This window comes from Pleurodeles waltl, chromosome 1_1 (genome assembly GCF_031143425.1).
Source record: "Pleurodeles waltl isolate 20211129_DDA chromosome 1_1, aPleWal1.hap1.20221129, whole genome shotgun sequence".
NCBI lineage: Eukaryota > Metazoa > Chordata > Amphibia > Caudata > Salamandridae > Pleurodeles > Pleurodeles waltl.
In genome coordinates, this window is record NC_090436.1 from 267,644,968 (window position 1) to 267,659,786 (window position 14,819).

Below are 14,819 nucleotides of genomic sequence, written 5' to 3' on the forward strand. Positions count from 1 at the left end.
AAGAATTCCAATCAACCTGTTTTGGGAATGCCACCAAGAGGTGTATAGTATTAAAATGAAATCTTGTGAGATAAAACATATGCCTAATGTTAAAAACACACAAAATAAACTCACATCCCTGGGACTGTTTAATTAGTCAGTAGTTAATACTAGAGTGCAATTTCTCAAAATCCTCTCTATGAAATCTGGCTTGCCTCTTCAGAAACAGGTCTTTCACCTGCTTCTTTGTTCATGCCTCTACATTCCTTGGTTTATGAAAAAACTCAGACAGGTCCAAATGTGCATAATTTATCCAGGGGATCGCACAGCATTTTCTAAAGAAAGACAATCTGCCAACAGTTCCCTTATAAAGTCAACTTCCGGATTCCCCAAATCCTTAGCTGGAGAAGTAAAGGGCCCATTTTAACCCTGTCACCAGGGGATCCATCCCCACCTCAGGTGCGGATTGAGGGACAACCAGAAGCCTACACAAAAAATATTTTTTACCTGCTGTAAACGTTTAGCACCTTTATACCCCCATACATCTGCTCCATAGACTGATATTGAGACACACTTACTTTTACATATATTAATTACGTCTTTCACAGGTTTGCAACCCAGTCTGCATGCAAAGCCATAAACAGACTCTCTGGCTCTGTGTTATTCCAGTTTAAATTTGGCTCAAGAGGAAAGGCCAAATATGTACAAGTTGTTGCTTTAGAGATTACCACCTCTCCTCATGGAAAGGTCTCAGTTTTAGTGTTCTTGGGACAATTCTCATGCCAAATGATTTACTGAGATTGGTTTGAAGGTCCAACTCACCCATAAAATTATAAAAAGCATCAAGGTGTTGTAGACCATTTGTCATTCTTGAGATTAAGTTGGCATCATCTGCATACAGTAAAACTAGATCTCTCCCTGTATTGCATAAATATTGTTCTAGTACATTTATATAGGTGAGAAAAAAGCAATGGGGCCATTACAAAACGTTGGCAGGCCCCTGATGAGGATTTTATAATGGGCGAGACTTCACCCTCTGCCTCAAATCTGATTCTAACCACTGTATCCCCATGCATACATAAAAAAAGATCTGTCAAGGCCTGTTAAATCCCAATCCCCTCCATAATGGCCCAAAGCTTCACTCTGTTAACCATGTCAAAGACACAGGAGAGGTCCATAAAGGCTAAGTAAAGAGAACCTCTTCAGGCCTTGACATACTTCCCAGTTATTAATTGGAAGTATAAGCACTGTTCCACAGTGCCCAACTCTGCGTGGAACCCATACTGCACTCTGACAAGGTCGGTTTCTCCTCTATTCAGGCCTCTAGTTTGTAGCCAAAATCCTGCCTAGTATTTTAAGAGAGCTGTCTCGGAGGGAGATTAGACAATAACAAAATGAAGAGTGCCTGTTCCCTTTTTTAAAGATAGGTACTACCACCACTTCCTTTCAAGATGGTACGAGTGGCCCCTTTATAGCATTCCTGGTAACACTGGTTAAAAATGGGGCCCAAAAGGTCATATTATCTTTATACAAGTCTAGTGGCACACCTGGAGTCTTGCCAGATAGACTCAGATTAATAGCAGCACTTCCATTCCTTACCTCAATAGTTTGACTAAATTGGACAAAATCTCGAAGATCAATCAATCAATGAAGCTAGGGGTCTTGCAGAGTGCAAACTTGACACTTCGGGAGTTTCCACGTGCTGGTGGGATGCTGTGAGCCTCATCTGGCTGGCGATGGCGGTCAAAGAGCCAAGTCTTTGAATGCATTCAGGAATCATCTCGAGTAGGGGAGGTGGGGAGGTGCGCAGGCGAAGGGGGAGGTCATTCTAGGACTTGGCGACGAGGTGGGAGGAGCCGCCTCTAAAGTGCTTGCGATGGATGCAGGGGACGTGGGCCTGGGAGAGGGTGGCAGAGTGGAGTTCTCTGGTTGGTCAACTGAAGGTGAGGTGGTTGTTAATGTACGTGGGTTCAGCTGTGGGGACAGTCTTGTAGGTGTGAAGAAAAATCTTGAAGAGGCATCTTTGCTGGATGGGAAGCCAGTGGAGGGCCCTGAGGTGGGAAGCGATGCTGGTTCTTCTGGGGAGGCCAAGGACGAGTCTTGCTGCCACACCTGGGCAGTCTGGAGGCTGTTCATGAGCTGCTTAGAGGTTCTGGTGTAGAGCACGTTGCCGTAGTCAAGTTGCCTGGAGACAAGGGCCTGGGTGACAGCCTTCCTGGTAGAGATGGGGATCAATAGGAAGATATTGCAAAGCATGCAGAGGGTGCCAATACCAACCCAGGGAGCAGGCAGAGGAGACAGTGTTAATCTGCTGCTTCATGTGATCAGTTGGTTGTCCAGGATAATCCTGAGGTTGCTTATGAGGCTGGTGGGGGACCAAGGGTGGCGGGCCACCACATGTTGTCCCCAGGTACCAACCCTGGCACTCTGAAGATCCAGTATGGAAAGATGTATCAAACAAAAGGAGTCGATCTACATTGCTAGAGGCTGTCCTCAGAAGTTTTACAAGGTGTGGGGCAAGTGATGGGACAATTACGGCTTGTTCTTCCAGTGGAGTCCATGTCAATGTAGACAGATTGTTTCCTCAATGACTTATGGAGGCCGGACGGGTTGGTGGGGGCTATTTGGGAAGCAATATGTTTGTTGTGGTGCCCATCTAACTCCAATCAATAAGATTGGTTTATTTAAAAAATGGACAAAATCTAAACATGTACAAATTGCTGATTCTCTATTAACTGAGGTAATATCCTTAGTACCTAGGTTAAAAATGTTAGTAAGAAGTGGTCAACCCAAGCCTGGACTAATATAAAGGTTTCAATCAGAGGCATTTGATAGTCTGACAAAAAGGGCTGATTTACAGCCTTCTAGAAGACAGCACTATCACCTGATTAGTGGCCTCTTCCAACTCCTACGCTTTTCTTCTGAGCTCAGATTTCATGTTCTTGAGAATTTCCTTAAACGATTTCCTACCACACATTATATCTATTCTAGAACACGATTGGTTTGATAAAACTAATTTTAATTTCTTGTGGGTGGCTGTACATGCATGGTTAAACCAACCCCGTGGAGAAAACGTTTGAGGATCTGCTTCTAGTAAGCCCTGTGGCTGTAGATAATTATGAGACACTAAAGGCCTCTAAAATATTCTCAGGGAATTCATTAAAATAACTCAGTGTTCAGATGACATGACTATTATCCTTAGTAAGCCAATGCAGGATAGCCTCCTTATCTTCTAGTACATTTATTTTGTCAATGTGATAAAGGCAAATTCTCCTTACGCCCCTTCTCATCATATACTTGTAGGTCAAGAACCATAACAAGCAGTTTATGATCACTCATACCAGAGATATCAATATTATAGCCCCTCAGTAAAACAGTTAGGTCTAAAGACAACATTGCAAAGCCTGTCTCACTATCATTTATAGATGAGGGGAGGCGACTCATTTGCCTTAAATTCTTTTTAGCAAATACAACATTTTTGGACACCGCAGTCCTTTTAGGGCCTCTCCATATGGGACGTGCTTGAAATGTTTTGCGTCCGTCCCATTCTTCGTTTTTGTATCACATATTGTGTTTTACTGTTAGCACAAATCCCCCACACACTAATGCAACCTTTGTGTCTCCATCTTGAAATTCCATTAGACGATTTTCAATGTCATCTATTACAGTAGTATCAAGCACATCAATAATATTGCTGGATAAATTAATTAATATAATATCAAAGGAGTTAGGGATCTGCAAGTTGATAGTAAGGAGTGGAATCAATTACTTTCATAAAAAGACAGTTAATTTGATTGAGATCGGAATAGCTAAATCCCATTTGGCTCTTCCTGCCTGTGATGGAGTAGCTGGAGGACACATGGAATGGAAGACATTTAAACAAAAAGCCTCAACAGTCCAAGTTTCAAGCAGACAAATATATCTGCCTTAATAAAAGATAACCAGTCATGGTCTGATAGCATCCAATAGATACCTGCCATTGTCTCCGAGAAAAATGTGAGACCTTGCCGTACACTCTTGGGCCCCATAGGTATATCCTTAAAGACTGTTGACTACAGAGCAGAGTTCGGTTTGGGAACCACCTCATTTGTGCTCATTTAGTCCACCTTTCGTTCTTCTGCGGTAATCTTACACCTCTGTGCCACTAGTCCCACTTTGAGACAAAGGGCCTGAATTAGATCTCGGTGGAGGGTTGCTCCATCGCAGCGGTGATGGATATCCTGTCATCCAAAATCTAAATACCACAGCAAACAATGGTATTTAGATCTCGGCAGATTGGTTACTCTGTAGCAACGGTGAAGGATATCTCATCCGCAGAGATCTAATTCAGGGCAAAAGACAGTCCAGATCATACAAGGGGATCAGTACATCAAAGCTGTTTCGAATTTCCACATTAAAAGTTAGCGTATCATTTTGGAGGCATGAGGCGTTTGTAGCTGAATTTGTGGTTCAGAGAACCAAAGGTCTATTGAAGTAACAAAGGGGCAGGGCTGAATTGATCCTGTAACTCTTTCTGCATGTGAAGACAATTAAGAAATAGTTTAACAATATTGGGAGATTAGTAATTAAGGACCGCATAATCATCTGGTACTCCTTTTTAACTAATACCAACCCATAAGCACCTCAGCTGAAAGATCGTAAAACCAAAAAGTATTCATTTTTAACCAATGGATTGTCTTTTTTTTAGGTCGAGCATCAGCGTTCGGCCGGCTGTATACTAAAGTATACAATAGAGTGAGTTCCAGTGTTTTGATGTTAGTTGCAGTGTCCTTCAAAAATCCTTGCTTGCTAGTGGTCAGTTCTGCCTCTTTGTCCTGCCTTTTTTCACTTTGGGAGCAGCACAAAGTACTGTGTAATTGCGCTATGTCCTGTTTATCTCTTCTGTAAGGGACTTTATTTTTTTTTAGCATCTGCCTGTTTCACAACAGTGTGGGTGCTTGTTCAGTCCCTCCTCCCCACCAGCTCCCTCTGTAAACATAAACCAACAGCAGAGGGGGGCTTTTCCAGGGCCAGCTCACCCTCGCTCTCTTCCTTTTGTTATTTTCAGTCTGTGTGGCAGTAAAAGTCCAGTCAGTAATTTACAACGCTATGAGCTCTAACTCGAGCAAACACGAGACTATTGCATTCCAAATGCTTGTTTTCCTTGCACGCATGTGAAATCCGAGCAGCAGTTCCTGGAGTCAGTGCGGCTTAGTAGCACACTTACATGCAAGACTCCCAGAAGCAGGTCAGTTGCCAGCAGTGTGTCCGAGTTGCTGGGGGCCAGGGTGGGTGGATCGGGGGCAGAGGGAAGGGGGGGGGTGTACGTAGACAGCCAAGGAGCCGGTTGGGAGGGGGCTAGCGAGGCAGAGAGAGACTCTGGGCCTTGAAAAGCCACGGCGAGGCCTTGCAGATCGAGTGAGGAATCTCTGGCAGAAAGAGGCTTCGCTTCCGAGGGAAGCCTTCTTCGGTGATCTCCTGCAAGCTGGTGTCTCACAGAGGGCAGGGCGTTATTATTTCAGGGAACAGTGTGCTTAAAAGCAGCTCACGTTATTTTGGCATCCTTTTAGTTTACAAAACTATCCATTATTAAGTGTTGTCATCCACGACAAATGGAATTCTCCCGAGGTGCAGTGTGGTCACAGGCGTAGCCAAACGACCGTGTTGTAGCCACCCAGTGCAGTAAATAGGTCTGCGTGTTTTTTTTGTTCTTCCCCTTCATATTTCCCTATTATATTAACGAGGCCCCATACGTGGCATTAACATAGGTGTTTTTGTTTGCATGTATCGGCCCCAAGGATATATTATTTTTGCAATACCGCTTCCAGAATTGAAAAGCACGCACTAGCTAATCTGCATTTTCATTACATAGATATATAACAACCAGGGTCACCTGGTGGTCACGTAAACACCCCAAACCTACACCTCCTCGTTGTCCCGAGTGCGATCGGTTCACATACGAAGCAGATTTTGTTTTTAATGTCAATGAGTGCATTTATCAACATATACTCATTTAGTCTGTTAACAGAGTATCCGTTTCTGGCCATTGTGCGATTCCAGGGTGGTCTTGTCTTATGTTGGTGCCACCGTAAAGGTACATCCACGCCCCCACCACGACAGCTGACAATCCTCTCTTGGTTGTTTCACCAGTGATAGCTCAGATCTGCCAACCCTCTCATGGTGCTGTCAGTTGACAAAAGACAACTAAACAAGTTATTTTACCCTGTGCTGGTGCAGCGCCCTGAACTAGACAAATGCTAGGAGAATAAACGTTGTGCCTTTGGGTGCATCGTATTCACAGACGCAGTGTGGCTCCTTTTCAAGCCAGAGCTGTATACCTGGGCTAGTTCGTTTTTTTCTTCCTTTGTTTTTCCCATATGTCTTTTTCTTGCAGTAAATGCTTGAGGCAGAAAAATAAGTGCCGGCCCCCCAAAATAAGTGAGGGTGCCCCGCACCGGAAACAACCAACAAAAATTAAGCCCTGATACAGTCTGCCGTACGTTTCTCTTGACAATAGTTTATGGTCTGTTTATAAATAGTTTTAGCCCTTATGTTTCTTTCTTAATAGAAGGCATTGTCAGCTGTGTTTTTTCTTTCCATTGCATGTGTGCCCCTGCCAGGGAAGAGGTGGGGTGTTTAGCAAGTAGGCCCTGGAAGAGAGTGATTCAGGCAGCTGCTAGGGAGTAGGAGAGTAGCGTCCATGCGGTTAAACGGAGACTGGGAGAGCATAATGACAGACCGCAGCAGTAGTACTTATCAATAAACATTCAATAAAGCTGTTTTAGAAGGGTCTTCTTGGAGGCATATTCTGCCATTTATGTACATTTGTGTAAATAGTCTGCGCACTTCAAGCACAGTTCTCATTAACATATACAGGTATCAGTTTACTAGAATACATTGGAGCCTGCCTCTATTTCCCTTATTACAGGCGACGGGTGACAAAGCTGCTCCACTGTAGTAAGCTATTACAGTTGAGTTCTGATGTCACAATACCTGCTGCCAGCTGCCAGGGTGAAAGGCAGGTCACCAAGCAGAAACAGGAAAAAAAAGAAACAGTGATTAACATAAATGAGATATTTATAGCAGCTTATTTACATTTTTTTTTTTTTTACTAGGAATGTGCAAGGTAGATAGGATCTCTTCATGCCTCTACACAATCAAAGCCATAGAATGTTTTTAACCTGGCTTACATTAAACTAATTCTAATATATTTTTTGCAAACTTACTAACTGCTTTTTGATGTGTTTAATTTGCCAATGCATATTCTGAGTTTATGCTCTGCCCTCTATTGTCATCTCTGTGGACTTTTAACCACAACCATGTCACGCCTGTCACTTTCATTGATCTGTGGGCTTGCCTTTTAAAATTCTCACCAATCAACTACTGAAAACATACGAGGCTTGATGTTTTCCGTCTGGTTTCTAGACTACTTTCTCTTTATTTCGCAGCGCGATCTCGCTGGGCAGTAGTCCAGCGCTTTGCATGACATCGATCCTGTTACATAGGTATTTGTACTTTTCCCCGTTACATAGATAATTGCACTTTTGCCGGTTACATGGACAATTGCACTTTTGCCGCTAGGTTTCTCTGCAAGCAAACTTTTATTTCACTTTGTGTGTCTGGGTTGCGCTGATGGCGGCCGTCGGCTCGCTTATGTGGAACTTTTACTTTTTAGTTTATACGCCAAGAAAAGTCTAGTTAGTTATATGAAACTGTTTTACTTTTCATTTTCAATTTAAGTGGCAAAAAAAGTCCAGTTAGGAGTTTACAATGCTAATAGCTCCAGCTCAAGCAAACGTGAGACCAATTGCATTGCAAATGCTTGTTTAAGGTGGAGTCTTCCTTCAGGGTTGGTGGTAGTAACTGTAAATTTGACTATTATTTATCAGGTGCACTCTGGTGGTAGTGGAGGAAAAACATGTTTACTGTTCAAGGGGATTCCAGATCTCTTTCAGTAACTGGAATTTCACCAATGTTATTTCCAGTATAATTTTCAGCCATTTTCCTTGTTACAGGATCCCCACACCAGGCTCAGTGGGTATAACTTTTTGATTTGCAACAATGTGGCCTTCATCTTGAACAGAATAATTTGTTTGACTTCCCTAACTGATAGGTAGATGTCTTTAATTCATCTAGTTTACAATTTAATTATTTGAAGTTCCCAGATACCTCTGAAGAAAACTAATTTAATCACTGCCTCCAACTTATCCACGTGATTTGAAAAAAATCTGCCATTATGTGAGACTCCAGGTCTAACAAATACTTGATGGATAAAGCCCTCAAGTTATTCAATTGTTTCTCATTAGTACACCTGCGCTCTCCCTATTAATTTAAGGTCCATGATTAGGGACGGCATCAGTGTCTTTTTTTTTTTCCTTCTTCAGTTAGGGGAAGTAGGTACTAAATGGCCAAACTTAAATAGGTCACCCCCCTTTAATTTGTTTCTTCCATCGGGCTTTCAAAATGAGTCAGTGAAACATTGGCTAACTCAGCCCCCCTCTATACAGGGCAAGCTAACTGCAGGGCTCCTGGACTCAGTGCCCCCAGGGATTGTACTGTTTGGATCAGCTTTAGACACTTTTTTAACAGCACTGATTCTCCCCTCCACCAAGCTAACCTCCAAATCGATAGCCCACATAGCCATGGTCAGGTGGTTAGTGATGGACTTAATCATGGAACTTTCTGGAGGGAAATGTGCTTTCCTCTTGCCCACGGCACAGGTAACCCACATAGATAGGTAAACAATAAAAAAGCCTGTAACAACAATACCTTTCTGTTTCTTCAACTCCAACCCAGATCTACCAGCTAAAAGGGTAGGCCCACCCCAGCCCAGACTCGGCTGATCGAAGACAGGCCCGCTTTTGGTCTTAGAATGTTCCCTGGCACATCCTGCATTGCAGGAGGCCCACAATGGTGTTATAAGCAGTCAAAAGGTGCCTCCTTCTCAGGGCTTGGCCAGGCAAAGCAGGCTCTGTGATATAGTCTGCTGGGCGGCCCCTTGGGCTGAAACGACGTCCTGCATCATGGGAGGTCTGCAATGGTTTTAAATGCAGTAAAAAAATCCCCTCCTCCTCAGGTCTAGGACAGGCAAAAAAGGCTAGGTGATGAAGTCCACTGGACGGTCCTGCTGGACGGACCGATTGGATAGAACCTTAGGCTGAAATGATGTCCTGAGTCGCAGGAGGCCTGAATGCTTTTATAGGCAGTCAAAAAGTCCCTCATCCTCAGGGCTAGGACAGGCAAAGCAAGCTTTGCTGTGTAGTCCACTAAACTGACCTGCTGGATGGGCCCTTCAGCTGGAATTATGACCCCCAGCACATATTTTAGAATTTGTCAACAGAATAGCTAACTCATGACAGGAAAAGTGCAAGCACTTTGAGCTCAGACTACCATGCCTACTTCATTTAAAATGTGTTTCCCTTCCTCACTCCCAGCATCTACATAGTTGTGATTGACTGATGGCTAATTTCAAGAATGTCGAAGTGTGCTTTCTTTCTACCTATAGCCCCCCCCATTACAGTGGAGTTCACAAAGTAAACCCTGCAGTCCCTTTTACAATAGGGAATAACACACACACACGTGAACTCATAATTCCAGACATCTAGGCATCTAAGCATAACCTGGAGGATTTCTCCCCAGTAACAAATGTGGGATTTCAGCACCAGGAACAAAAAAGGTAAACACCACGCCACATGTAATCCCATTTTGACATTTTTCAGCCAAAGCAGTCATTCATAATAACCAAAAATCCAATCGCAGTCTCACAGAAAGCCCACACCTTTTTGCACAACCGTAATAGAAATGCAGAACATTTTAATATATGACAAAATATGCTTAACTGAATCCTGAAAAAAGCCAAGTCATTTAATACATTTGGGTCCAGTAGTTAGCCATCTACAATCAAAAACTCTATTTAATGTTATCTTTTAACAAGATGTTATTTTTTCCCTTTTATTAATAAGTTTCATAAAGTGCTATGTATCTCCTTTCATTACTTCAGAGCACTTGACAGCAATGTGGAGGCTTATGCAACATTAAGGCAGAGCTATAGTCCTGATAGGCAGGTGATTAACTGTATTTGGTATTCTTCATTCCCAATCCCAGTTTGTATCAAACCTATACATGATTGCCGACTGTTAGACCTGTCAGCCTTAGAGTGGTCTTCCCCCAAACGTTTTACCTCTTTTCCGCTGCATCTTTTTCTAGGCCTTAGGAGTCTGTGCACTTTAGCACTGCTGACCAGCGTTAAAGTGCATGTGCTTCTCCCCTAAACATGGTAACATGGTGTATGCACAGTTGGCATATACCATATACCCAGGAACTATAAATTAAATGCTACTAGTGGGCCTGCAGCACTGATTGTGCCGCCCACTTAAGTAGCCCTTTAAACATGTCTCAGGCCTACCACTGCAGAGCATGTGTTTGCAGTTTCACTGTGACTTGGCATTTAACAACCCTTGACAAGCATTAAACTCCACTTCTATTACACGCACGGCACCCCTAAGGTAGGTCTTAAGTAGCCCAAAGGACAAGGTGCTATGTAACTAAAAGGTTGGACATGTACTTTTAGGTTTTACATGTCCTAGTAGTTAAAAACTCCCCAAGTCATTTTTCACTACTGTGAGGCCTACTCCTCTCATATGTCATGGTTGAGAATTCCTTAATATACATTTAAGCTGCAATTCCTCTCAGAAAGGAATAGCAGCATCATGCTTCATATCATTGGAATGGTAATGAAAATTTCACATTATTATTTTTGAAATGCTTCTTTTGGAAAGTGGGCATTTCTCTGCTCTTACAGCTCTGTGTGCCTGCAGCCTGTCTCCAACACACGTCTGGGATGGGTGACAGCTACACTTTGTACATTCCCTCTAGACAGCTACAAACAAAGGAAGGTTTTGTGTGTCTGAGTACTCATCTGCATTTTGATGGCTCTTCCTAGGCAGGAAGGGTGGAGGGGAGCTGACACACCTGAATAGGGAGTACCTGACCCCACACAAAGTGCGGATTACCCCCTACTGGAGCCAGGGATAAAGAAGAAGGGACCTCTATGCAGTCCAAAGACCCATCTTTGAAGTCACCCTCACTTTAAAGGCACATTTGGGTATAAGAACTGGGTCCACTGACCCTACCAAATCAGTACACTACTGGACAAGTGAAGAACTCTGCCAAAGTAAGGAGTGCTATGCTACAAGGATTGACACTGTTCTGGAGGACATGCTTCATTGCTTTGCTGAGCTGCCCCTGCTGATCTCTGCCCTGCTGAGGACAAGGACTGGACCCTCTCACTCAAACCCAAAGTGACGCCAAGGGCTTGCTGGCTTCCCTCCTGTTTCTGAAGTCTCACTTCCATCAAGGACTTCCTACAGCTCTGCTGCTGGACTCTGCCATCTGTTAGTCCCACCCTTGCCTAAGGTGCTAATCAAGTCCTGGGCCTCAGAAGTGAGTTTTTCCTACATCGACGCATCAGTGAATTTGCGCCAACTGGAGTCGATGCATGGCCCTTCCACGCCAACGCGGCTGCTTGACGACAGCAGTTCTACATCCAGCATGGCTCGACAATGATGATGAACAAGGCTCACTTATGATGCTGCCCCTGCGACTCAGAGTTCAAAACCGAAGCGGAAACCCTCTGCGAGACTTGAAGATGACAGGCCCTTGAAGTGGACACCTGCTCCATCCAAGGTACACTATTAATGGGACCTGTCTGAGTCCCGTAGCCGGCCTATCCTTCATTTTGATCATCCTAAACTTTGGTTTTACCCCGGTGTAGGAAGTTGGCTCTGTAATAGCATGCACAGAGTACAAGGGTTCCCCTTAGAGGTAAGAAAGTGGCAAAAAGAGATAATACTAATGCTCTATTTTGTGGTAGTGTGGTCGAGCAGTAGGCTTATCAAAGGAGTAGTGTTAAGCATTTGTTGTACATACACACAGGCAATAAATGAGGAACACAAACTCAGAGACAAATCCAGCCAATAGGTTTTGTTATAGAAAAATATATTTTCTTAGTTTATTTTAAGAACCACAGGTTCACATTCTACATGTAATATCTCATTTGAAAGGTATTGCAGGTAAGTACTTTAGGAACTTTGAATAATCACAGTAGCATATATACTTTTTACATAAAACACCATAAGCTGTTTTAAAAGTGGACACACTGCAATTTTCACAGTTCCTGGGGGAGGTAAAGTATTGTTAGTTTTAGCAGGTAAGTAAATTACCTACAGGGTTCAGTTTTGGGTCCAAGGTAGCCCACCGTTGGGGGTTCAGAGCAACCCCAAAGTTACCACACCAGCAGCTCAGGGCCGGTCAGGTGCAGAGGTCAAAGAGGTACCCAAAACACATATGCTTCAATGGAGAGAAGGGGGTGCCCCGGTTCCAGTCTGCCAGCAGGTAAGTACCCGCGTCTTCGGAGGGCAGACCAGGGCGGTTTTGTAGGGCACCGGGGGGGACACAAGTCCACACAAAAAGTACACCCTCAGCAGCACGGGGGCGGCCGGGTGCAGTGTGCAAACAGGTGTCGGGTTTCCAATGGGAGACCAAGGGGTCTCTTCAGCGGTGCAGGCAGGCAAGGGGGGGCTCCACGGGGTAGCCACCACCTGGGCAAGGGAGAGGGCCTCCTGGGGGTCACTCCTGCACAGAAGTTCCGTTCCTTCAGGTGCTGGGGGCTGCGGGTGCAGGGTCTTTTCCAGCGGTCGGGAAATGGAGTTCAGGCAGTCGCGGTCAGGGGGAGCCTCGGGATTCCCTCTGCAGGTGTCGCTGTGGGGGCTCAGGGGGGGACAACTTTGGTTACTCACGGTCTCGGAGTCGCCGGAGGGTCCTCCCTGAGGTGTTGGTTCTCCACCAGTCGAGTCGGGGTCGGCGGGTGCAGTGTTGCAAGTCTCACGCTTCTTGCGGGGAGTTGCAGGGGTCTTTAAATCTGCTCCTTTGAAACAAAGTTGCAGTTCTTTTGGAGCAGTGCCGCTGTCCTCGGGAGTTTCTTGTCTTTCTTGAAGCAGGGCAGTCCTCAGAGGATTCAGAGGTCGCTGGTCCCTTGGAAAGCGTCGCTGGAGCAGGTTTCTTTGGAAGGCAGGAGACAGGCCGGTAAGTCTGGGGCCAAAGCAGTTGGTGTCTTCTGTTCTTCCTCTGCAGGGGTTTTTCAGCTCAGCAGTCTTCTTCTTCTTGTAGTTTCAGGAATCTAAATTCTTAGGTTCAGGGAAGCCCTTAAATACTAAATTTAAGGGCGTGTTTAGGTCTGGGGGGTTAGTAGCTAATGGCTACTAGCCCTGAGGGTGGCTACACCCTCTTTGTGCCTCCTCCCAAGGGTAGGGGGTCACATCCCTAATCCTATTGGGGGAATCCTCCATCTGCAAGATGGAGGATTTCTAAAAGTTAGAGTCACTTCAGCTCAGGACACCTTAGGGGCTGTCCTAACTGGTCAGTGACTCCTCCTTGTTTTTCTCATTATTTTCTCCGGCCTTGCCGCCAAAAGTGGGGGCCGTGGCCGGAGGGGGCGGGCAACTCCACTAGCTGGAGTGTCCTGCGGTGCTGGCACAAAGGGGTGAGCCTTTGAGGCTCACCGCCAGGTGTTACAGCTCCTGCCTGAGGGAGGTGTTAGCATCTCCACCCAGTGCAGGCTTTGTTACGGGCCTCAGAGTGACAAAGGCACTCTCCCCATGGGGCCAGCAACATGTCTCGGTTGTGGCAGGCTGCTGGAACCAGTCAGCCTACACAGATAGTCGGTTAAGGTTTCAGGGGGCACCTCTAAGGTGCCCTCTGGGGTGTATTTTACAATAAAATGTACACTGGCATCAGTGTGCATTTATTGTGCTGAGAAGTTTGATACCAAACTTCTCAGTTTTCAGTGTAGCCATTATGGTGCTGTGGAGTTCGTGTAAAACAGACTCCCAGACCATATACTCTTATGGCTACCCTGCACTTACAATGTCTAAGGTTTGGCTTAGACACTGTAGGGGCACAGTGCTCATGCACTGGTGCCCTCACCTATGGTATAGTGCACCCTGCCTTAGGGCTGTAAGGCCTGCTAGAGGGGTGACTTATCTATACTTGCATAGGCAGTGAGAGGCTGGCATGGCACCCTGAGGAGAGTGCCATGTCGACTTACTCATTTTGTTCTCACCAGCACACACAAGCTGGCAAGCAGTGTGTCTGTGCTGAGTGAGGGGTCTCCAGGGTGGCATAAGACATGCTGCAGCCCTTAGAGACCTTCCTTGGCCTCAGGGCCCTTGGTACCAGGGGTACCATTTACAAGGGACTTATCTGGATGCCAGGGTGTGCCAATTGTGGATACAAAAGTACAGGTTAGGGAAAGAACACTGGTGCTGGGGCCTGGTTAGCAGGCCTCAGCACACTTTCAATTCAAAACATAGCATCAGCAAAGGCAAAAAGTCAGGGGGTAACCATGCCAAGGAGGCATTTCCTTACACCCGGTCTAACACAGCCTCAAGTAACCTTTTAACACTGTTGACTTCTAAGCACTATTTTTGGTTCATTCTTTAAAATGATTAACTCTGGTTCTACTTATTGGATGTTTGTTGTTTTGGTCTTTTTTTACTCAGATATATATTCTATATTTTTCTAAACCTGTGTGGCGTCCTAATGTGGTGTTTTCATTGTGCAACTATATGTATGTGTTGCACAAATACTTCACACATTGCCTCCTAAATTAAGTCTCCCTGCTCTGTGCCAAGCTACCAGAGGGTGAGCACAGGTTAATTTAAAGTGTGTATGTGACTTCCTCTTCATGGAAAAGAAAGAGTGGTTTTTAGTGTGCAACAAACCTATCTATATATTGTTAGAAACTACCTTGGGACTGATTTGTGTACATCCCCTTGACAGTTATTTTCTACATAACATTAAAT

At 44.9% G+C, this 14,819-nt stretch overlaps 1 protein-coding gene across 1 annotated transcript in view; it reads right to left on the reverse strand.

The window, feature by feature from the left end:
• EMB (embigin) overlaps positions 1–14,819 on the reverse strand; it is a 180,766-nt gene that overhangs the window by 22,929 nt on the left and 143,018 nt on the right. The window lies entirely within an intron of this gene.